The following is a 26,656-nucleotide window of genomic DNA, read 5'->3' on the forward strand; positions in this document are numbered from 1 at the left end:
TTTTGGGTATTCTGTTAAGTGGGTTTCACTGCAAGACTGAAATGTAACACTTAAGTTTTTAAAAATAACTACTTTAAAATTAAATAAAAGATGACAGTTTTTTTCCCCGAGTCAGGTAAAGGATTTTTTTCAAATATTATTTTCTTCTAACTGTTCCCATTTGTCTATACATCAAATAAACTCAAATCAGGGACATGTTTTCTTGAACAGCAAATTCCTTATGGAATACAACAAAAATAAAGACTTGTAATTGGTATGACATTAGAAACCCATGTACTTATCTAGTCAGCCTCCATCTCATCTTTGTTCCTACCTCTCTGTAAAGGGTAAGGCAGTTTTGCCCAAAGGAAGAAATAAAAGGGAATCCTCATTAAAAGGTACATTAACGGAAAAATAATGGCTTTATTGGGGACATGTGCAGAAAGGGATGTTTGAGTAGTAAATGATAATTTACTTTTGAGGTATATTAAAAAGGTTTAATCTTACTGATCATGAGTTAAATTGGATGTTTTAATCAGTTAGTGAGTGCCAAAAATAATTATGCCAGAGTGCTTAGTCTGCAGAACGTGTACACAAAGCATATAAATCCTTTGCTTCCCCAGGGATTTCTCAGAATAACACACAACTAAGAGACAAAAGCGATATCAAACTCATATAAATTAACATTGCAAATGATCTGAAAAATATAATAAATAACATGATCCTATCACTTTGAATATGCAGCACAAGGAAGGGTGTCCAACACAAATATACGCATCAATCTTCTGTATCCTTACTAAACTTTTTCAGTAAACTTTTATTCCATTTACTTCCTACAGTTCAATTCAAGGTCATTCCTTTCATTGAGAGAGTGGGGCTGGGTGACAGAGCATAGAAATCTGTGTTTCTTTGAGAAATGAATGTGAAAAATAGGATTATTTTCCTAATGAGTTTTTATTGAGGAAGTAAAATAAAGAAGTTGGATCCAAGGACCTTGCAAGTCCTTTGAAGTTCCAAAATTTCTGTGATTTTAAGATTAATACTGGCCACAATTTTGATACTACCAAATAAGTAAGCAATTATAAAGATATGGGTAAAATCATTTCAACTCTTGCATAATGAGTTTTGAACTGAATTATTTCTAAAATACTAACAGTTACAAAGGTTAGTAACTGTTAACTAAAAAAGGTTAGTAACTGTTAACTAACAGTAGACCATATGCTTTATTCCATTTATGTGAAAAATGTAAATAATATGTATAATTTTATGTGTTAAATTTGCCACACTCCCTTAAATCCTAATTTAGATTTCTTTTTACAAATCTTACATGAACTAAGTACATCTTGATAGTTTGGTTCATTACAATATAATCTGAAAAGTGATATCTTCACCATTTTTTCCGTTGATAATGGGACAATTTTTTTAAGTGCAAACAGCATTTCCTAACATAATAGTAAAATCTTTTGGGCCATATATTACTTCCAGTTACTATTTTAAAGTATTTTTTAAGAGTAAAAAAAATGATTAAAGTTTAGGTAGCCACACAGAAAAAAAATTAAAAGTTCCTAAAATGTGTGTTTCTCTTTAAACAGTAGAATTCACCCTGGAATATTTATTCATGTTTGATGTAAAAGCTTATCATTTTCTGGAGGTTGATGATTATTGAAAGCTAAAAGAAGAGTGGGATGAGGTTAAGTGAATCATCAGTTACACATCTGATGCTTTTCCCATCGTGTAACTTAATTGGTTTACACTGACTTTGTACTGGAGTATTTAAGGACAACATGGGGGCTTTTCTGCAGATCTGAACAGCTACTTGATTTGTTAATGAACAAGGTTATCAGTAGCCAATTGCTCACAGCTGAAAAACTGCATGCTCCTGGTTAGTCCATTGGAAAGGGAATTTTTTAGATGTGGCTTTTGTGTTTGACACTGTTGCCTTTTGGGTGATTTGGGTACATCTACCTGTCCCTTTTGTAACCCAGTTTCATTACATGCAAAAGAGAACTACTACTACAAATTTTTACTCTGTGTAATGGATATAAGGATGAGCTAGAATTACTCCTCTTTAGAGCATAGGAATAAATGTGTCCCCTTTATCGTGTATCATGTATCAGTTATCACTACTCTTATTGGGGATCAAATATCCCTTTGAGAAGCTTATAAAAGGTAGAGACCTCTACCCACAAGTTTGTGTGTAAGTACACACCCACAAGTGCAACATTTTTCAACAATATGAATATGTTCATATACGTCAGATTAAGAGACAATTCAACAGAATTATTTTGAAATCGACTTCGTTTAGTGCCCAAAGTATGCTACTTTAAATAGAAAAGAATTTCTAACCAATCATACGGGAAAGGAGCAATTAGGTAACATGTAATAAAGTAAAGAAAAATTAAATGTTTTCCTTCAAATAATGGGCCATACCTCATGGACAACAAAATGTATATTTGCAAAAGGAATATACACATTCATTTGTGTTACCTCTCCTAGGACCAGGATCACTGAAAACTATTTTGTACTTATCTGAGTGATGTAGTACTTCATCAGATATGCAGTTTTCATTTTTTTCTAGATTTTCAGTGTAATTTCAATCATAAGATAAATAACAGATATATATGTATATAGTTAATAACCATTCTGAAAATGAGATTTAGAAGTGAATTCAGTGCTCTTCAATGTGTTATTTTTTATTCTCTCCTATTCCAGTAGTTTCCTTAAATATTATCTTATCCAGAAGAGATACTTTAAATGACTGGACAGTCAGAGACTTTGTTTTTAAATTTCATTACTTTACTTACCTTGGTAGTCAATAATTCTTCCATTCAGAGAATACACGCAGAATAATCAAATGCTGAAATGTCAATGGTGATATCTCATTGAAGTTCTAAAAAAGAGATGAAGAAACTTCATAAATACATTTGAACTTAAATTTTCAAGTTAGATTTTTATTTGGTACATTATCATGAATGAACACATTATTTTCATCATTCCATTTCCAGAGAATATTATCTTGGTTTACAAAAATAAGAAGTCTGTTTGATTTTTTTTAACTTGAAATTTAAAAGAAAAAGCCTCCATGGTCAGGCATTATAATTATTTTCTTGCATATACCTTTAATTCCTTTGCCGCTCTCTTGATTCTGGTTAAAACTAGATTTCTTCCTCCTCTGCTCCCACATACGTACAGCTGAATCTGACTAGAGAAAAACACCCCATCATGCTGACTGGTCTCACTTTATATTGCTGTTCATAGCCTACAGCCTTAATGATGTCATATAATCATTAAATATGTCTCTAGTCCATTCACATGTCTATTCTCCTAGACAAGTATTTCACATCTTCTCACTCTTCAGACCTCCGCATCCTCTTCCCTGTCTTGACCCAGCTGATGACATTTTTTTTCCTTCACTGAAAAAAAAACTGAAGCAGAGAAGAAACTCCAAAGAATCTACCCTTCACATTCCCCAGTACATATACTTGCATGCTCTGCCTTCCTGCCTGATGTCATTCATTCAATTCCCAAGCTCTTTTCTCAGTGAAAGTCTGAATTTCATACAAGTTCCCATCTTTCATCCCTACTCAAAGGCATAGCACCAGAAATTCTGCCCCTCAGTTAATCCTATAACACTCTTTGCTAGACCTTCCATTGGCATATGGGAAATAATATGCTGATTATGATAATATTATTTCTCACATCTTAAGACTTTTTTTTCATCTTTTTGTTCCCTTTTCAGCAAAACTCCTCAGCAGACTTTTCTATGTCTAATTCCTCCCTTCCTATACTTTATTAATGTCACCCTAGTCTGGACCACCACTACCACCACTGCCAAATTCCTCTCTTTGATCACAGCTCCACAATAGTACACCCACTGGTCAATTCCAAGTCCCTGTCCTACTTGGCTTATCAGCAATCCAGAGTTGATTACTCTTTCTTCCTTGAGACATTTCCTTCGCCTGATTTCCAGGCCACAGTCTCATTATTTTACTCCTCATGCCTCTTCTGTCTCCTTTCCTGGTTCTTCCTCTTCTCCTAAGCCTCTTAATTTGAATGATTCCCAGAACTCAATCTTTGATCTCCTCTTTTCAATCTAGGCCCCATTCTTTGGTGATCTCACATTGTTCCATGGCTTTAAATAGTGTCTATATGCTTACACTTGCAAATGTATATTTCTAAGTTAAATATCTCTCCTGAATTGATGACCTGACATAAGCCATGTACATGTCTAATACACAAATCCAATATATGTCCAAATCTGATCTTCTCTCCCCAAATCTGTTCTAGCTACAGCCTTTAGACCCTAGTTGATGACAACACTATCCTTTAGGCCAAAAACCATGTTTAATCCATCTGCAAATCTCATCAGCTCCACCTTCAAATACCTAGGATCTAACCACCTCTCACCTCTCACCTCTCTGCTACCATCCTAGTCAAAACCACCTTTTTCTCTCATCATCATGGCAGATCTCCCAGCATATACCCTTCTCCCCTACAATTTACTCATAGTGCAGCAAAACAGAGCAATTCTATAAAATGTAGTTGTGATCATGTCCTATCACTGTTAAAACTCAGCAATGACTTTCCATTTCAGTTAGAGTAAAAGCCAAGATCCTTACAACAGCCTAAAATTACCAACATGAACTGGGGCTTGCTTCCTCTCATCCCATTTTACATTACTCTCCCTCTTTCTTGCTGACGCCACTCCAGCTCCACGGAACTGCTTGGGGCCATTGCTCTAGTTATTTTCTTTATCCAGACCATTCTTCCTGCAGATATTCATTAAACAAACACTTTTCTTCCAAGTCTTTGCTCAAATCTTATAATGTGGCCTAAGAAACACATTTAATACTGCAAACTGAACTTCTTCCCCCAAAACTCTTGATCCTCCTCAACCTGCTCTAATTTTTCTTTACATCTATAGCACTTTTCTACTTATAATTCATTATATAATTTACAAATTTATTATATTTATTTTTAATTTCTGTTTTCTCTTATCACTAGACTACAGGTTTCAGAAGGCACCAGTCATTTTCTGTTTTGCTGACTGATGTATCACCACTTTTTTTAAGACCCTGCCTGGCACTTATCCATGAATATCTGTTGAAGAACTTTGGTTAAAAAATTAGCAGGAATTCAAAACATATGTATGTTTAATGTCCTTTTGAAAGCTCTCATTAAATGTCTCAAAATCTGTATACTTTGGTTTGCAAATCTTAATTTTAAACCTAAAAATTTCAGTTAAATATTCCAAGAGTTTCATTTCTTCAAATATTTGTTAAACACTGTCTCTGTAATAGTAGTTTCAAGGAATTCATGTTCAGAGACAAGAGACAGACAAATGTCTACCATAGTATAATATACTATAATAAGTGCTATGATAGAGTTATGCACAGGATATTATGAGAGTATAGGAAACCTAACCTGAGGAATTCTCCACCAGCTGGCAAGGAGAAGGTTCTGAATTGGAGCAGAGGAGGGGATGTCATTTAATCAGTTAATACATAGTATGTGCTTACTGCATGTCAGATGCAGTGAGGGTCATGGGGTAGAAATCCTTTCAGCAAGCTGAGTCTGAAGTACCCATATGACATTTAAGTCACAATAACTTGGTGACTTTTCTATGAACAGGTCTTGAGCCCAACAGTGTTGTCTGGGCTGGAAACCATCCCTATATAACTGGTGGTTGAATTAGGCATACATGAGATTTCTCAAAGAAATAAAGCTATAGATAGAAATTAGAAAATGTAAGATCTATCATAAGTTCTAAAAAATCTATTTTATTATTCAAGTATATAATGTAAATCAGATAAAAATTTAAAAAATAAAATAACATTAGAAATTAGGAGAAAAAAGCACACAACATATTCCCTATTCCCCTCTCTCCCAATTCTGCCAGATAAACTTTTCTAAGATTTTGAAAATTTTTTCGTAATACATATATATTTTATACATTGAAATGTTAATTTTAAAGATTTCATAGAATATATTGATTTAATAAAGTTTAAGAATTTTAAATGCATTTTATTAGGATTACATATTTTATGACAATCTTTTTCTAATATGTTTTATTTCACAAAGTGATATACATCTCTATATATACTATAAGGACACATTAAGACCTTTGATAGTTAAAGCTTATCAATAACAAACTACAAAAGTAGAGAGGTAAATTTCCAAGTTATCTGTATAATACAGTATTTAAAGTAAAGTGAATAAATCAGTTAGTAAAAACCAGATCCTATCAGGTGGAATTCAGTGGCTTCTAGCAGTCCAAAGTTCTCACAGAGAACAATTGGGAGAAAGTGATAAAACACACAAATCATTTGTTTGAAGACACTGGAGAGCTGCTGAGGCACCAAGAACTGGAGGGTCTAAAACTTCAGGGAGGAGAGAATCTTGAGTGAGTGAGCTGACTTTTGCAGCTGCTTTTACCATGGAACCTTTGCCCATTCTAGGCTTCAACAGGAGACTGAGAATTAGGGTTTTGGACTAATAGAGAGTTACTTCTAGGAAACAGAAAAACCAAAAGAGCTTCTGATAAAGATTTGGAAGGGAGGCTTAAGTATATGGCTGGGTTTTACCTCAAAAGGATGACCAGATTCTGGGGCTGCACGGAGTAGGAGGCTAAAAGCTAAAGCATAAAATCTCTGAAAAGTAGTTTGAGGATTTTATCAACCTCACAGAATAAAAGAATATGAGATCTGCCAAGAGAATGGGGCCACAAAGTCTTCTCTATCCACTCAACTGGAAACTCAGGATGAACCAGTGATAGGCCAAGCCATATCAGAGCTACAATGCAGCATCAAAGCGACACGTCCTTGATTCGCTCAGGTGATCAGCTTTCACTACTTTTGTCTACCAAAGAAAAGAGTGAACCCGCTCTAAAGAAAGATAACATCAGCTGCAGCCCCCACAGCTTTTATATATAATATTTGACATTTAATCAAAAATTATTTGGCACACTAAAGACAAAACTCTGTGCGTGAAAACCAACAAGGAGAAAAAAACCCACTCAGGTCCATAGATCATCTAATTATTAGAGTTAAGGGACAGGTTCTAAAATAATTATGATAAATATATTCATGAGAATGAGGGAAATGAAGATAAAAGAGGGAAAATTTTAACACTGAATTAAACCTTTAAAGAGAATCAAATGGAAATTCTAGAACTGAAAAATAAAATATCTGAAATTAGGGACCTATTAAATGGTATCAACAGCATGTTAGACATAGCAGAAAACTGTTCAACAGAATAGAATACGTCCAGGTCAGCAGACTATATCGAAATGATGAACAAAGGCAGGGGGAAGGAAAGATACATTAAAGACAATGAAAAGCATAAAAAATGTGGGACAAGTGAAAACAGTCTAATATGTATGTAACTGGACTCCTAGAAGAAGGGAAAAGAGAGAGAGAGAGAGAGAATGGGAGGTAAAGAATATTTGAAGAGATACTGGCTGCAAATGTTCCAAAACTTACAAAAGACATTGACCCATTGATTTGAGAAGTGCTATGAATCCCACGCAGAATAATTACAAAGAAACTACACCAAGCACATCATAAGAAGATTGTTCATAAGGCAAAGACAACTGAAAGTTAATCAGCAGTGAAAATGAATGAACTACACCACACACACACACACACACACAAATCTATGAATCTAAAAATGAGAATCTTAAAAAATCTATGAATTTCTAAATGAGAGAAGGCAGGCACAAAACTCTATGTTCTGCATAATTACATTTATATAAAGATCAAAAATAGGTAACTCCAAATATTCAGTGCTATAAGTCAAGAGGGAGAATAGTGACTAGAAAAAGATACAAGTCAAATCTGGGGTCTAGTAAAGTTCTAATTCTTAATCTTGGGGCTGGTTACAAATAGGTATGTTCACTTTGCACAAATTCATGATATACGTTTAGGATACTTTACTTTTCTGTATGTATTTTATGCTTTACTAAAAGTTTACATTAATAAAAAAATGGATACTGTAGGAGGAGAATACAGTCCCAGGTCAATATGGTGGATGGAAAATGGAAATTAAATAAGAATCAACTAGGAAAGTTGGATTTGGCCCATTGGGATTGTCTACCTGAAATATGACTCAAAAACATAAAAAATGAAATTATCATAATTATTAAATAGCCTTAGGAAGTTCTGTAATAAACAAACACAAGGACCTGTGAAAAACATTTTGGTAAGGAAATGTTTAAACCTCCCCAAATTCTGATTTCTGGATATTGACAATGCTTTAACTAATGGTAGCAAAGAACAAATTTTTGAGTCAGGTAAAAATTGTAGGATTTAATGTTCTAAGGAACCAAAAGAAAGCAAACAAAAATAAAAATCTCATTTTTTTAAAGTAATAAATATATACAATTTTACCATTTTTTACACAGTACTGCCAACTGTATAATTTTCTACTGGATTTCCTTCTTTTCAGCCTTGATTGTCTGACAATTTTTAAATAATGGTGTTAGAATTTAAGTGAAAATAGAAAACAAAATGTGAAATGCACAAGTCAGTAGGGGTGTATATACTTAGGCATAGAATTAAGGTGTAAATTTTTGGAAAAGGATATAATTCTAGCTTACTTATGGGGATTACAGATATGCTACATGATAAGAGATGTGACAGAAAAGCTGATTCAGTAGCAATAATAGTAGGTGACATATTAGCAATATAACTAAGTGCCAACCAAAGTCTTTCACAGTTACTATGCCAGGACTAAAATAGAAATCAGACACGTGTTTCTATCAGATGGGGTTCACTGGTAAGATGCAGCAGTTGCAGTCAGCGCAGAAATTGAAGATAAATAAATTCATACTTTAAGAGTTTACAGCATCTTCTGGCAATTGAAATTCAGGTTTCATTTTAAATGACACAAAGTACCAAATAATGAGGTATTAGGTGATTTCAAACACCTTGCCAAGTAGTGAGTCTCAAAGCACACATCAAAAATCTCTACATAATCATTTCTTTTCAGTTCAATTAATTCTTACAATGTACTGTGGCAAAGACTGATAATTGCCTCTCAATATCCATTCCTCGCCTCTTTTTTACCAACAGAATCCCAAGTTTTGATGGACTGCCATGCACTCAGCTAAAAGACTACATTTCCCAACTTCCTTTGCAGATGCAGCTATGTGACTGAGATTGAGTCAGTAAAATGAAAATTAAGTATTATATACTTGAAGAGAGGGGAGTCATCCCTTATCTCTTCTTCCCTTATCCTGTTTTCTAGAACATACATATGACAACTGGAGTTCCACTAGCTAACTTGGATTCCATGGGCACACATTAGGAGTGAGAGAGGGATGATCTAAAAGGAACATGATACCCGAGTAGCTTTGGAGCAGCCAGACCAGCCCTGTTCTGCCTACCTCAGGGAATTTTAAACACTAGACAAAAATTAACTATCTAGCCCACAATTATTTAGAAGCAGTGTAATATGCAACTAAACCTAAATCTGATGCAAGTACATATTAAATATAGGAAGTGGTGTGTACTTGCTATTACAAAAAAATACAAAAGAGAAATAAAGCTCACTTTTGCACAGTGGAGGAAACCTTAGAATTTAACATGAGTGGAAGCGTAGGCATTGTTCACGCTGTTCTTCAGTAAGTGAAAAATGATACTTTGGTCAGAAGTGCAATTTAATCTTATCTTTCTGATCTAATTTAAAGAAGGTAATTTAGATCTATTATCTGCCATAATTAAGAAGTCAAATGAAGATTAAAATAAGTCAAGATCTCATTGGGTAAAATATCTAAATTATCTTATGAATACACTAGACATTTGAAGAGTGAATTCGGATAATCACTTCCATTCATTAAATGTATTCAGGGTTCTGAGTTATGTGTGATGCATGATCATTGTATTGTAATCTAATGATAACATAAAGATAAACCTAATCAGTTGTGGACAATACAAAATACCAAACCAAACCAGCCAATCCTTAATTCATATGGTTATATAAATCCGTGTTTAAGACTCACTTAAAATAAGAAGGGCTGGGCTTCCCTGGTGGCACAGTGGTTGAGAGTCTTCCTGCCGATGCAGGGGACGCAGGATCGTACCCCGGTCCGGGAGGATCCCACATGCCGCGGAGCGGCTGGGCCCATGAGCCATGGCCGCTGAGCCTGTGCGTCCAGAGCCTGTGCTCCGCAACGGGAGAGGCCACAAAAAAAGAAAGGCTTAGAACTATGATTCTCTTCTTGAAAGCACCACCAGAACAATACTGGATCCTCTGCTTTCTGCCCTCTTGATCAGCAATTAGAAAACAAAAATCAAGATATAACTAGATATAATCCAAGATAAAACTGACTCTGAGATGTAAGAAAAAATTTCCCTAGAGTTCTGAGATCCATGCATAAGTGTCTTCTGCTCCTGAGAGAACAATCGTTCTGAGTTTGCTTTTCAATGAAAAGTATGTAATATTATTTGGTAGGAAACACCCCCGGTTCATATAGATTTAGGACACAAAGTCCAGTGTGAGTTCAGAGTTATTTTGTAACCAGAGCACTTAAAAGCTTGTAATAGTGAAAGAAATAAAGAAGTAATTGTTCCAACTATTTATGTATGTATATTTCTGTTACATATATGAAATCATGCTACCACCGAAAAATCCCTATTTAGGCCTCGTTCTGTAGCTGTGTACACCCCACAGACATATTTAAATATATCCAAAACATTCACAGGAATAACATTTCAAACATTTACCCTTCCTGTGGGCAACCACATTTTGCCTTGAAAATTACTCCAAACTTTCCTATTCTCTAACTCTGATAAAATGCTCTTAGGTCCCTGGTTTGAACACCCAGTATTGATTCAATGTCGTTGCTGTTATACATCCACAGATTCTTTTCAATTCCTCCCATAAAGAGAGGGAGTCGGGAAATTCTCTGGCAGTCCAGTGGTTAGGACTCCACGCTCTCACTGCCAAGAGCTCAGGTTCGATCCCTGATCAGGGAACTAAAATCCCATAAGCCACACAGTGTGGCCAAAAAAAAAAAGGGAGAGAGAGGAAGTCTACTTCCCTACCCACTGAATTTGGGCTAGTTTTATGATTTGCTTTATAATGAATAACATATGACAGAATTGAAGTTGAATAAGCTGTGTACAAGTTGTGTGATGTTGCCCTGAGACTGGCGTGTGAGGAGCCAATCTAGACTCCTGTAGGGTAACAGCCCATGAAGAACTGAGGCTCCCCAGCCAACAGTCTACACCATCTGCCATCTTGGACATTCTAGCCCAGCAGATTCTCCAGTGAAATGTAAATCACCTGAGAAACCAAGAGGCAAAAATCAGCAAAGGAATTTCCCAAACTCATGATAGATAGTAAACCGTTGCTGTGTTAAGCCAAAGAGTCTAAGGTTGGCTTGTTATGAGGAATAGACAGTTGATATAGTATCTCATCTTCTTCTCTCCCAGTAGACCCCCAGATTGATGACTTGGGTTTTGAGCCATCTAACTTAGTTCTGGCTTTTTTCAAATATCTACTATTAAAACACAACTTGAGGAACATTTTCTCCCTATTTTCATGGTCTGCAGCCATGGTAAAGATATCCAGTCTTTGAACTACTACTGTCTCTGCCTCACCCAGGCCCTGTAACTCTGTCCTATTTATTGTCTACCTCCTTCTCTGGGATGCCACTGACCTGGTCTGCTCTGCCTATACACCAGAATGGAATCCTTAGATATCAGTCAGATTCACCCAGATTCACCCAGTAAGGTTCTTCCTTAATGCCTCAAAAAAAAAAGTTACTTCTGTACTTGAAAATGGCCATAGGATGAATAAACAAAGACAAAAATGCACACCTTAAACTATAAAGAATTGATTAAATAGATAATTTAAGAATATATATATAATGTAATAGATATTGGTTGACATACCACGAAGTATAAAATCTTGAAGTCTACATGTCCTGTGGCTTGGGGGCTAACTACCAAGCTTTCCCCATTTGGGTATAGGTGAAGTTTTTAAACTTAAGTCCTCAAATACCTAAGTCCTCCTTCTGCTTTGAATAGCACAGGCTTGGTTTCATCCTCTACACATATTTTAATCTTCTAGTTCTCAAACTGATTGCTAATTGCAGAATAAGCTTGGCCTGTCATCAATTGTTCAACGCCTAGTCTGAGCTTCACACAGATCATCAACCAAGATACCATGGTATAAATATTTCTGATCCTGAATAGTGGGTAGTGTATCCATGTAATTACAATAAATATTCCTATACCATACTAGGATTTCTGCAAAAGTTTCATTGAAAATGGGATTCATGAAGTGACTGATGCAATCGTGACAATAGAGGTTTCTGTAGTTTCTGCTTTTCTATTGAGAAAAATGTAATAGATTGATTGTGGCATTGGAGATTCTCTCCTTGACTCATAGTTTCTTTCTCCCTTAATTGTCACTTTTTATTTATAATCAAGTGCCCTTATATTTTATTCAAAGCATTTTGTCATATAACTATGTATACCCATTGCAGACTATTTACAGTCTCCCAGCTATCAGCTGCTTCCTCTAATTGTCTGCCATCCCAAATTAAACTATTTAACCACTGTTAAGTTTCTGTGAAATTCTGGTGTATAGCTAAGTAAAGTTAATGATATTTTTAATAGCCTCCTCCTCTTCTGTTAGTAAATCCTTAAATATTTTTTCCTTTCATGGAGCTCAGAGAATATGGTCTACTATATGTACTAGAGAATCGTAGAACAATTTATATTTTTATACAATTCTTTGGCCAAAATGAAGCTCAATATACAAAGTCTAGAAATACAATATATTTTTATCAAAATAGCCCACACTTTTTTGTGTTCAATAATGGAAAGACAAAATTAGACCCTTCTGCAAACTTCCATTCTGCACATCTGGGCCAATTTAACCATCAATACTGCCCCACTTGTTAAGTTAATTCCTATTTCTCATCAAGGGGAGGATATAATGCCTACTCTAGGGTAATGGCATGGTAATTCTACATAAAGTCAGACTTAACGATTTTTATATTTAATAGGGTTCTGGAACCCAATTTCCACCGTAGGAGTCGGGGGTGTTTCCCACACCAACAAGCAATTCTGACACCAGCCGAGAGCCCTAAATTTAATTCAATCCTGAAACCACCTGGAGAGATTCCACAGGTTGAGGGCTCAGTCCCACAAGACTGCTCTCTCCCAACCCCCCCCAACTTCCCTGCCACGTCCCCAGCACACACACTCACTTCAGATGCCAGTCTCAAGTTCAGGTTGTTACCTGAACTTTTGACCAACTGGCTGTAAATTAGAGGTTCCCACAAACCTCACTCAACCCTTAGGTTCCGTTAATTTGCTAGAGTGGCTCACACAACTCAGGAAACCCGTTTACTTACCAGATTACTGGTTTATTACAGGATATAACTCAGGAACAGCCAGATGGAAGAGATGCACAGGGCAAGGTATGGGGAAAGGGTGAGGAGCTTCTTTGCCCTCTCTGGGCGCACCACTCTCCTACCACCTCCACCAATGCGGAAACTCCCAGAACCCTCTCCTCTTGAGTTTTTATGGAGGCTTCATTACACAGGTATGATTGATTAGATCATTAGCCATTGGTGATTGAATGAACCTCTAGCGCCTTCTCTCCTCCCCAGAACTCAAGGTGTGGGACTAAAAGTTCTACGCCCCTGTGATTGGTTCACCTGACAACGAGCCCCCATCCTTAGGTGCTTTCCAAAGGTCACCTCATTAACGTAAACCTAGTTGTGGTGGTTAGGGGCTTGTTATGAATAACAACCCTTTGTCTTTATGACTCTGAATCATTTTCAGGAACTGAGGACCAGAGACTAAATATTATACAAAAGATGCTCCCACTGCTCTTATCACTCAGGAAATTCCAAGAGTTTTGGGAGCAGTGAGCCAGGAGCTATGGATGAAGACAAAATTCATGTGAGAAATATGTATGTGGACATCTGAATGACCAAATATATATTTCTTATAAATCACAATGTTGCAGTATTATAATTTGTAACCCAGATTTGGTCATTGGTCTCTGGATATTTTTCTGAGCCTAATATTTCATCTTATTCTTTTTTTTTTTTTTTTTTTGCGGTACGCGGGCCTCTCCCTGTTGTGGCCTCTCCCGTTGCGGAGCACAGGCTCCGGGCGCTCAGGCTCAGCGGTCATGGCTCACGGGCCCAGCTGCTCCGCGGCATGTCGGATCTTCCCGGACTGGGGCACGAACCCTTGTCCCCTGCATCGGCAGGCGGACTCTCAACCACTGCGCCACCAGGGAAGCCCTTCACCTTATTCTTAAGTTCTGGAAATGGTACATCCTTGGAGTTCTATGTCCTCTGAGAACTAAGTTCTGTCTTGTTCCTTCCAGGGACTAGAGCAGAGGTCACAAAGTCAAATTCCCACAGACACTAGCAAGACACATAGTGAGTGAGACTGGCAAGATGCAAGGTAGTAGAGAATGTTGAGGCTTACATGTCCCCTGTGAAAAGGACAGCTGCTTAGCTGTGACAGATGGTTGTCATATAGGAAAACTAAATCTGTTATTTTCTTATCCTCCAATTATTTCCAAAAAACCCCCTAAAATCCATATTTTTCTAAGAAATTTCCCAAAGCTTTAAATGTTAGCAAATAATGTAATAATAACAACCTTAGTCATACACACATACACTCACACTCAGGCACACACCCTCCTGTGAGCAAAATCTGGCTCAGGGTTCCATTTTGCAAATTTGAGGTTAGAGCTTTGTCTCAAAAACCTTGGCTATCTGATAAATGGGAATCTTTATATGAATAAAGATATTAATAATAACAAATCTTTCTTTGCAGAAATGTAGAGGTATTTTTCAAGTTAGAAAAGAAATAGACTCTTTGAAACATTTTTGTACTGAAAAGGTAGAATGAACAAGCTTACCCTTGATTAAGTTGCTTGAAATGTCCTATAGGGACCAGGTAAGAAATGTAAGTCTATCAACCCAGATCACTGGGGGAAAATTCACAGTGTGAGGAGACCACCATGTCACAAGGAACCTCTGAAAGGAGGCTTAGAGTTATTCTGCTTTATCCTCTTTGTTAAAAAGGCAACTAGGGTTGTTCACAAAGACTCAGGCTCTCAACCAATAATTCCTTACTACCCAAGAGAAGTTTCTATAGCATGAAAGTGAATGGGATTATTCTGTTAAAATGACCTTTAAAAGAAACCAGAACTTCATCTAAATTAAGAAAAGAAATACATTCACAATATAGGTTTTAACTTATCTCAGAAGCAATCTTTGGATTTATAAAGTAGTTGTGTCAGTAGGTAAGGAGGAGTAGAAATTACCTCCTTTCTGATGTCTATGTGAATTGTCAATATAGTCACAAGTGAAAAATAAGCTATGTCAGAGATGAGAATCCATAAAAGACAGGGAGGTCTTCCATCTCAAGACATCATCATGAGAAGCTGTTTACAGGGAAATGACTGATTCTTGTTGTCAGTTTTCATTTCCCAAATTCATCCTTGATGGAATCAAGATGTGAAGTTTCCTAGGTAGATTGGGAATAAAGATAATATCTGACTTCCATGGGACAAGTGTTCTAGGTTATTGAAAAGAATGTATCGAAAAATGTGTTTTACTATATGCAGTAGTTAGGATTTGGCTAAGATTCAGTGGTTCTCTATGGGGGAGTGATTTTTCTCCTTAAAGACTATTTTGGTTGTCACAAGTCGGTGGGAAAGTGCTTTTGGCATCTAATGAGAAGAAGTCAGGGATGACGCTGTACATCCTACAATGCACAGGACAGTCTCCAAAACAAAGAATCACTTGACCCCCAAATGTCAGTAATGCCAAAGATGAGAAACCCTGAAGTGGAGTGATGTTTAATACTCTATCTTGTGCTAAATTACAAAGACAAAAATTGTACTTTAACAGAGTTCCACTGCATAATACAGATAATTTTGAGTACGCAGTGTGATACGAAACAAAGAACATGATTTTAGTTTCAGGTGAAACTGGTTTAAATCCTACCTCCTCCACTTTTTAACTATACGAGCTTGGATCCGTCTGTGTCTTGGTTTTCTCATCTATAAAATGATGATATTAATAATACCGAATTCAAAGAGTAATTGTGAAAATAAGTAAGTTCTCGTACACAAACTACCTAAAACAGTGGCTGGCCCACAGGAAGCCCCACATGAATGTTAGCTAAAAACATACATAAGTGAATGATGTTAAATAAAACAGATGTAAAATGCTTATCTTCCTATAGCAAATTCCTCCTCTTTTAACCTAGTTGGTGAAATAAAAAATATGACATTGACTTTAGTCTTAGCAAGGAGCATAATAATTTTACAATGCTGCACCTGTTATTCTTCAGTTCTTTCCATTGTATTCCAGTCTGGCTCACCTCTACTATTTACACAACACTAAGCAATGCAAAGGTGTAAAGCAAGATTCCTATGTCTTTTCTCTAGTTCAGTCATTCCTAACTGTTGAAAATTAAACTTTATTTTATGTGGCATATTTCAAGCTTTTGTTTCCTTCAGCTATGGCATCAATTCAAGAAAGGATCGGGGCTTCCCTGGTGGCGCAGCGGTTGAGAGTCCGCCTGCCGATGCTGGGGACACGGGTTCGTGCCCTGGTCCGAGAAGATCCCACGTGCCGCGGAGCGGCTGGGCCCGTGAGCCATGGCTGCTGGGCTTGTGCGTCCGGAGCCTGTGCTCCGCAATGCGAGAAGCCACAACAGTGAGAAGCCTGCGTACCGCAAAAAAAAAAAAAAAAAAGAAAAGAAAAAAAAAAAAGAAAGGATCAAATGACATAACAGCTGTACACAATTTTCTGATATATTTGCAAAGGTTTTTCTTTTTTATTTTAATGGAAGGATCTTGAACTCTGTAATGTACAGAAAAGTATACATATTTTCCAAATTGTTTTTTAAATTGGCTGGCTGTATTTTTCTAGAATTTCTGTCTTTCACTTTTTCCCAGTGTCCTTCAAAAAAGGCATATCAGATACTTCAGGATATCTTCACTTTTCTGAAGACTGAAGTAAGAATTAAAAAGTGTAGTGAAATACTCAGCCATCATGTTATTTTTGGTAGAGCTGTGTTCTTTTTAATTGGGGGCTTTACATTCATTGGGAATAAAAAATCTGTTTACTCTGCTGGAGGAATTAGGCTCTGAAGAGATTGTTTTAGTTCTCTGTTTATGATGATTTGTTAGCTCTTGACTGCAGAAATAATTTTGTTGTTTACATTAATCTATGGTGGTAGTATTAACTTCACATCATACATAAATATAATTATTGATCATTACCAGCTGTAATTCAGTGTTAGAATTACAGATTTACATAATTGTGCTATTAAGTATAAACTTGAACTTCATATCTGGGGTCAGAAATAACTGGAGGCAGTAGAAACAGAAAATTCTGATTATATGTCATTCATATTTTAATACACACTGTTGCAATTTTGATCAGTGTTAATGTAAATATTTTTATGTACTTTACAGCAATGAGATGCTAATGGGTGGAAATTATAGCAATATTGATCTAGCTAATAAAATGTAATACATTAGTAAGAAAGGATATTTATTATATGCTTCAACTATTACTATACATTATCTGCCTAAGGAATGTGAGCTTCATCACAGGTGAAGAAAGGTTTTTGAACCAAACACTATAAGCTTCTTCTCATTGACAATCATGGTTTTTCTGTTCTGTGTCTTTTATACTGATGTGCATTCAAAAAGGGCAATTCCACTTCTGTGACATTAAAATATCCTCTCTTGATATAATTAGTATGTGAAAAACATTCTATGATAATCAAAGTTGACTTGTCTAGAAATATTCTTTAAGATGCTACATATGTCTGTATTATTTAAGTCCATAAATGGATTATATATAAACAATGCAGTAAGGCCTAAATTCTAACCTTAGAAATTCAATAAGCTAAAATGCTTCACGAACACCAATACTTGCAAGCAAATTTTCAAATGAAGTAATTTGGGTTATGATATCAAAAACTCAGTGGACTTCTAACTTTTTAACACTAAATTGATACGTTTTTAGAGCTATCTTTTTGGGGATTTAGAAAATTAAAACTGGAAAGGATCATAAATATTAATTAAGCTACTTTTGTTTTCTTTTACTGATTCCTGTATATTATTGAATTGTATGAGATTGCCATTTTTGTGGATCAAAACTGATCAAATGGGCTTCCCTGGTGGCGCGGTGGTTGGGAGTCCGCCTGCCGATGCAGGGGACGTGGGTTCGTGCCCCTGTCCGGGAGGGTCCCACGTGCCGCGGAGCGGCTGCGCCCGTGGGCCATGGCCACTGAGCCTGCGCATCCAGAGCCTGTGCTCCGCAATGGGAGAGGCCACAACAGTGAGAGGCCCGCGTACCGAAAACAAAACAAACAAAAAAAAACAAAAACAAAACAAAAAAACTGATCAAATATCACCAATTTCATATGGTCCATCCCAACTATATATCCATCTATTCATGTGCTTATCTGTCTACCTATCTATATCAATCTACCTTTCTAAATATTTTTTTCAAAGTAAAGATAATAAATGCTTGTGGACAAAATTCCAAAATACAACAAAGGTAAAAATAAAACACAGAATTAATTTTTCCTTCTCTCTCTTATCCTTAGTTAGTTCTTCTGCCCTAATTCAATTTTTAAATTGTGATTTATCTATTTGTATAAATGGTGTTATACAAATGGCTCTTATTCTGCAACTTGCTTTTATTTAACTTTTTAAACAATTTTTAAATTGTGGTAAAATCACATAACATAAATTTACCGTCTTAAACATTCTTTTTTTTTTTTTTTTTTTGGCTACACCGAGGTTTTTGGGATCTTATTTCTCCCGACTAGAGATCGAACCCATGCCCCCTGCAGTGGAAGCACAGAGTCCTAACCACTGGACCACCAGGTCTTATACATTCTTAAGTGTAGAGCTCAGTAGTAAGTATATTCACATTGTTGTGCATTCAGTCTCCAGAACTCTTTTCATCTTGCAAAGCTGAAACTCTATACTCATTAAATAATTCTTTATTCCTCCCTCTTCTCAGTCTCTGGCAACCATCATTCTACTTTCTGTCTCTATGAATTTGACTATTCTAGGTATGTCATATGTGACATCACACAGTATTTGTCTTATTTTGTCTGGCTTATTTAGCTTAGTATAATGTCCTCAAGTTTCATCTATATTTCAGCATAGATCAGAATTTCCTTCCTTTTCATGGCTAAATAATATTCCATTGTATGCACATACCACATTATGTTTATTCATTCATCCATCATTGGACACTTAGGTTGCTTCCACCTTTTGGCTATTGTGAATAGTGCTGCAATGAACATGGGTGTGCAAATATATCTTTGAGACCCTGCTTTCAACTCTACTGGGTAGATATCTAGAATTGGAATTGTTGGATCTTATGGTAAATATATTTTTAATTTTTTGAGAACAGCCATACTCTTTTTCATAGCAGCTGCACCATTTTACATTCACACCAACAGTGCCCAAGTGTTCCAATTTCTCCACATCCTCACCAAAATGTCTTTACCACTTTGTGACAAGTATCACCTTTCCTACAGTTTCCAGTAACATGTTCCTTGTACCTATCTGAGACCTCATGAGAATGACCTTTAATGTCATATTTCTATTAACAATCTGGTAAAGGCAATGTGGGCTATTTTTTTTTTTACTTTTTTGTGCATTTATTGGCCATTCAGTTTTCCATGAAATGCCTATTCAAATGTCTTGCTCATTTTAAAACCAGATACTGATGGTTATACAGGCAGACCTCGGAGATATTGCAGGTTCAGTTCCAAACCACTGCAATAAAAGGAATATCACAATGAAGTGAGTCACACAAATATTTTGGTTTCCAAGTGCATAAAAACGTTATGTTTACAGTATATTGTAGTCTATTAAGCATGCAATAGCATTATGTCCAAAATACAATGTGTATACCTTTGTATTGTATTTAAATACCTCAATTTAAAAATACCTCATTGCTGAGAAATGCTAACCATCATCTGAGCCTTCAGCGAGTCACAGTAGTAACATCAAAGATTACTGATCACAGATGACCATAACAAATATGATAATAATGAAAAAGCTTGAAATATTACAAAATTACCAAAATGTGACACAGAGACACAAAGTGAGCAAACGTTGCTGGAAAAATGGTGCCGACAGACTTGCTCAGTGCAGGCTTGCCACAAACCTTCAATTTCTAAAAAAACATAATATCTGCAAAGTGCAATAAAACAAGGTATGCTTGTGTATAATGTTATCTTTACTCTTTAATATGTTTATATAAAAGATATTTATATAAGATATTATATTCCATCTAATGTACAATTGTACTAAATACTGCATTTATGTGTATATACATGTGGGTGGGTATGGTCATCAAAGAAATGGAAAAATTATTCATATTTAGGTTGTCACATTTACAGAATCCTTTGTGTAAAATAAGTTAAAAAGAAGGGGATATATGATTATCTTTCTGTTAAACAGATCTAGTATTTTCCCCTCTAGGACACTCTAGTATTAATGCAGTGTCAATAGAACATTCAGACTTTAGGGTAGCACCAAAAGGCTGAGAGTTAAAATATGGTACAAAAGGAAATTTTTGTAAGCCATTTTTGAGACTGCTATAATTTTAAAAGATGACTGTTTTAGGCACTTGAGATCAAGTTCAATACCAAAAGTTTAAAATCTTTGAGTCAGTTCAAGAGGAATGGCCAGTTCTATGGCATCTTCATTCATATTCTAGCTCAAAACTAATTTCCTTCAGGTTCACTCTTGACACTCCATGTTGACTGGAGCTGTCCCAGCACTCTTTCTACAGTTAAGTACTTTGCTTGCCCTACTTTAATTCACATTGTGTTTGTCTGTTCGTTCGTAAGTGTTCATGAAGTTCTCTTATCTTCAATTAAAATAAACTCCAGGGTAGCAGGGATTGTGTTGAAATGCTCCTTCTCTATCTTTCCCGTGAGCCCTTTTAATGTGTTGGTGTGTACAAGTACATGACAGATGCTGCTAAATGAATGTCTGACCTTCTAATTTGCTGTAACGTTCTTCCAAAGTCAACACTCTCTGCTGATCCTCTTCCTATGAAAGGAGTTGTCTTTGATGTACTACAACCATATCATTGAGCTCTCTGTCTCAATCTTTCAGTTCTCCAATGAGCAGCTGCAGCCCTTTTCCATTGCTCCTCGACAGTGGAAATCTCAACTTCTGACCCTGTGTTCTGGAGTCAGGCCAGGAAGGAGGCCGAAGGGTTCATAGGTGTTTCCTCTGCCCCGGAAAGGGTCGGGTGTGGGCAGCCTCACCTTAGAAACGCCAGCCACGCGCGCTTGCCCAGAGAGGCGGGGGCCAGCCCCAAGCCCTGGAGCCCTGTGCCCTCGCCGGCCCAAGCAACCCTGCCCAAAGCGCCAGCTCCCCAGAGTACGCCCCCAATGTGGGCTCTTTTTATAGCATGTGTCTCAGCCTCTTCTTATTGTACAGTTCCAAAGCTACTTGCACATTTTGAAGTATTTGACTCCGCAGCACCTCCACTTCTCAATACCAAAATCTGTATTCGTCAGCTTGAGCTGCCCTGAAAAAACCGGGAACTGAGTTACACAACCAACTGAAACTTACTTTTTTACAGTTCTGAAGGCTGGGAAGTCCAAGATCAAGATTCCAGTAAGGTTCAGTTTCTGGTGAGAGGTGTCTTCCTGGCTAGCAGATGGCTACTTTCTTGCTGTGTCCTCAAAGAGCAGAGAGAGCAAATTCTCCGATGGCTCTCCTTTAAAGACAGGAATTCTAAGGGATCAGGGCCGCACTCTTTACTGTTATCTCACTCAAACATTATTACTTCTCTACTCCAAGTACAATCACACTGGAGGTTAGAGCTTCAATATGTGAATTTGGGGGGACATAATTCAGCCCATAGTGCACTTATTTTTTATGTTACCATTAAAAATGGGTTCTTGTTTTTTCATTTTATTTTTATAGAAAAGCCATGAACTTTTGGTATTGCTTTTGTAATGAGCAATCTTAATATTTTATCTTAAAGTTTCTAATAGTTTTATGGTAAACTAGGTTGGCCTTTCAGATACATAATATCTGAAAATAATATTTTTTTCTTATTCAACATTGTCACATTATGATTTCCTCATGTCTAATTGCATTGCCTAGTATTCTAAGAACATTATTAAAATAGTGATGATAGTTGGTACCCTTCTTTTTTACATGAGAGAAAAGTGAGATCCAGACAAATTGTTTCTTACTCAAAGGTATATAAAGAAGGAAAAATATTGTGTTATTTGATACAACTCATCAATCCCTTTGTTGTTTGTCCTTGTTGTTGATGACGATGATGTTCTTGTTCTTGTTTTCGTTATTTTCATTATATTTGGGAAGGAAAAAAAATACTTGAGTAAAAATCATGTACACATAGATTTTGGTGATATTTATAGACAGGAGGTTGGGGGTTTGTAGTTTGAAAAATTTCACAAGCAAATATACTTCACAGATTAAGAGAATGATAAACACTAAAACAGACTGCCTCCTCATGAGGACAATGATACAGCAAATGCTTAGGTGAGCACTCCTCAAAATTCATTTCCTCCAAAATGTTTTGCTTTCCTTCTCTGATAAATCCCCCTCAGTTCTTCCAAAAAGTAAGATATAAGGAGAGAAAACCTCATTTGGATGCTAATCTCCCCTTAGCATCAGTTTCAGTACTTTTCAGCATCAGTACTTTTTTGTCAGGAAGTTTTGAAATACGTTTACAAGTCATTCAACAAATAAGTGACACTCACTTGGACTAGGTGATAGATATATAAGTAAAAGTAAATAGTGGTTTCTGAACTACTGGAGTAGTTGCTGGAGCAATAATGGTAGCCATAATGACAACAACAACAACAAACAGAGGTTATTACATTTCTAATAGTCTGTTAGTGGACACAGTGAATATTTGAAATAGTTAAGCCTGACTAAAGAGGTCTCCATACTGTAAAGACTTGGAGACCCACTCAACCTTTCTACAACCTGATTGTTTTCTCTGTAAAACAAGGAGACTTGTGAAACAGCCTGGAATTTTATTCCATTTCGTATAAGGTATTCCATTTACCTAATTTTGAATCTTTTTTGATGTTAGCCTGTGAATTTCAAGGGTTTTTGGTTGGCTTTGCTTTGCTTTCAGTAATTCTCAGTTGATCACCCTATGCATGTAATTGGAGGGGAAAAGAAGAGGAAGAATCAAATAAATGGTAAAATACTAGAAAGGTTTTTGCTGCTGTGGCTGTTGTTTGGTTTTCTATTTTACTATCTGAGCACATTAATTAAGGCTTCTTTTTTGAAGTCAGGTAAAGATGGGAGCTCTTCTCACCTCACCTAGTACTAGTGTCTTCATCCTCCTTCACCACCAAACCAAGCAGCTTCCAGCACCTTCCATCTTGGCCATCTTCTCTGCCAGTATACTACACAGCCATAATTAATGTGTTCTTAATTTTCCAGATTATGTGGGTCCATAGTTTTTCTACTAACCTTTGAAGCCAACTGCCTATGTACCATAAGTTCCAGCCTTGCCTAATTACTTGCAGTTTACCAGACTCTCATATGTCCAACTCTTTGTCCACCAAACTTTCTGGGCTTCGTATATTTTCTCCACACCTAACCCTTTGTCACTTCAACCACCCTCCATCCTCCAATCCCCCTGCTGCCCTAAAGTTCTTCTCTATAGCTTTCAAATAAACATTGACTCATTTAACAATATTAAATTCAAATGGCAATTCATCAATATCCTGCAGATAGGTAAATATTGGCTACCGCTTTTTGCATGCCTCATCTATAAGCACTCTATCCCTTCTTTATCACACTACCTTTAATACTTTTTATTCACTCACTGGAATATCTGCTAGATGAAGGCAGGGGTTTTTACCTGTTTTATTCACTGTTGTATCCCTTAAAATCATGCCTGATGGGTGACAAGTACCTAACAACTATTTGTTTCATATTGCTTTAATTTGTTGACATGTTTATATCCTTCTACTAAACTCCAAGTCTCTTAGTACAGAAGCCATGTTCTATTAATTTTAGAGTTTCCCCTTAGAAGACAGAACATAAATAATTAATTAATGCTTGTTGAAGTTGCTTGCTTAAAATAATCTCATATTATTCTATAATATTTTGGAAACCCTACTTAATTTGCATTGAGATTAGAAACCAAAGACACTTAAGTGTATTTCCCAGCCTCATTAGCCTTTGAAGTTATTGTTCCCCTTTGCATCGACATGAAGCACTAGAGATGCTTCAGTAAAGAGCAGATGCTTCCTCTGATAGGGGACCAAGGGTCCTCCAGGAGGCTACCCAATTCACCATCAAGGTTCCAGGCTCAACAACTCAGCCTCAAGGATATAATGAAAGTTTAGTAGAGGAGACAGAATGCAATGGAAACTAAAGAACTCTCTCTTTTCTGTCCTTTCTTTATTCTGCTAGCTTTCTGAAAATCTGTATATGGGATGAAACCTTTACCTCTTGATCCAAAGAACATGACATCGAAATAAATTATTCTTAGTAAAATGCAGCATCAGACATTCACAAGTCATACAAAACGTTTTTTAATCTTAACCTGATTTACTTGCAATGTGAATTACTGTCCTTTGCAGTTAAAGTTTCCTCATTTGTGAAAGGGGATAAGATGCAGACCTCTTCACAAGATCACATGTCACTTAACTAATTAATATTGTAATTATAAAGTACTTAGAAAATATAATGCACTGTACAAATGCCAAGTGTTGTTATTAGAATCATTTGAGTGCTCAGCTCATCTAGATTTACTACTTCAGCAGGGCAAATAATTCTAAACAGTAAGAAAGCCTCAACGATGCATACTAATTAATCTAATTTAAACATTTATTATGTGCTGTAAATATGCCTTGTTAAAATATACATTTTAGTTAAGGCTACCATTAAAGCCATCCTTCAGAAATTGAGTTGCTTGAGGTCTGCATAAAATGAATTCCGCTTTGGCTTTTCGTAGTGACAGTTTAGATCACATTTATCTTACAAATAATTTCCCTGTTGGTTTATTTGTTTATTTGACTGAGTGCTGATTATCAGGGATTCAGCTAATATTAATTTTTAAGTGAGAATAAAAGGAGGAAAATTGACACGCTCTCTTTGTCTCTGTAGCGGAAGATCTGAAAAGAAACAATATATTTTTAACTGCCATGCCATTACTTTAGTCTAATATTCATTAGGGTGCCATTTCTAGAAAGGAAATACCCAAGAGTGGAAGATAGAAACATGATGTGTGCTTTTAGGGAAAACTAGACTTTGGCAATAAGAGCCGGCACTATCTCTATAGGTTACATCTGCAGGTCCCAGAGTTGACAGAACATTAGCAAAGCTAAAAGGAATTTATGTGTGTATCCTTTTTGCCACAGCACATCAAAAGGCAAAACACAATGACTAATTCTCCATGTAGAATAAAGAGATTCTGTGAGGGTTGTTTTCTATTTAAATGAATCCACTTAAAAAAAATTAACTTGTTCCTAGTGGCAGCCGTTTACCCACTACAGTCAAAAGCTGAATTCCATATTTAGGTTTTTCAATTTCTTTCAAAAAATACATGCTAGCTGGTCAGTTGGATCAATACGTAAACCTTTTTCTCCATAGAACTGAAAGTAGAATTTCTATTGCTGAGTATGAAATACATTTCCCCCGGTGGAATACTACCTTCTGATCCTTGTAAGTGTCTTCCTTCTGTCAGAAACCTAAAGACACATATTAACCGTTGCAAAATAATAATAATAATAAATACAAAAAGAAATAACCTGAGGCTTTTCTGACTTCCTTAATATTCACATCAATGAAAATTTTGTTAAATCTCTAATTACTTTTAATTTCCTACTGCAGATTACACAACTGCCCATACTTTTCATCAAAACCTATAATATGCCAATAAATGAAGTTATCACCCCACCTATTGACTCTGTCCTAGCAAATACTGTCCTGTCACAAAACAATGTACTTTCACAAATGACCACTCATTGGAAATGGCCACTTCTCTATAGCTGTGAGTGGGCTAAGAACTAGAAGAATCAGAATACACATCAGGAAAGCAAACTTCAGAAAAATGAAACTACGATTATGTTTACTTCCTTGTCTCTTCATTGTCAGACCCATCAGGTAATTTCAAGTTTCTGAACCATCACAATGAAAGAAAAGCAAACTCCATCACCATTTCGGTTTACAAATAAAATGTATTTTTTGAGATTAAAAAGCCATGTACTGGAAAATGTATTATAAAAAGAAATTACATTTAAGTGAAATTAATTACAGTTCCTGAGTAACAGAATAAACATATTGATATAATTCTCTTTGCAATATTCCATAACCATGGTGAAAATAAAATATTCTGAAACAAATTTACATTTGTCTTTCTCTTTCCAGCTCTTCCCTATCACATTTATCTTCTACCTATCTTTTTAACTTAATTACGTGGGTAAGAACATTAATTATAAATGCAGTTAAGCCCTGAAATCACTGAATTTTATTTTTATATGTTATTTACTGTTAAATGCAAACTTATATATTATCCTCCCAAACAGCTTCATCTCATTCAAAGGGCCCCTTAGACAAATTTTCAGTTTGATGAAAAACATATTTAAACTATTTGTATTTTTCAGCAACCTGACAT

At 36.1% G+C, this 26,656-nt stretch overlaps 1 long non-coding RNA gene across 2 annotated transcripts in view; it reads right to left on the reverse strand.

Annotated features, from left to right (window-relative positions):
- Positions 1-21,577: 21,577 nt before the first annotated feature.
- Positions 21,578-26,656, reverse strand: part of LOC307185023 — a 177,380-nt gene continuing 172,301 nt past the window's right edge. For both annotated transcript variants that reach the window (XR_013827849.1, XR_013827850.1), the window contains exon 5: positions 21,578-21,754. This is a non-coding gene — a long non-coding RNA (uncharacterized lncRNA). The remainder of the gene's footprint in view (positions 21,755-26,656) is intronic.

This window comes from Stenella coeruleoalba, assembly GCF_951394435.1.
Source record: "Stenella coeruleoalba genome assembly, chromosome: 3".
NCBI classification, from domain to species: domain Eukaryota; kingdom Metazoa; phylum Chordata; class Mammalia; order Artiodactyla; family Delphinidae; genus Stenella; species Stenella coeruleoalba.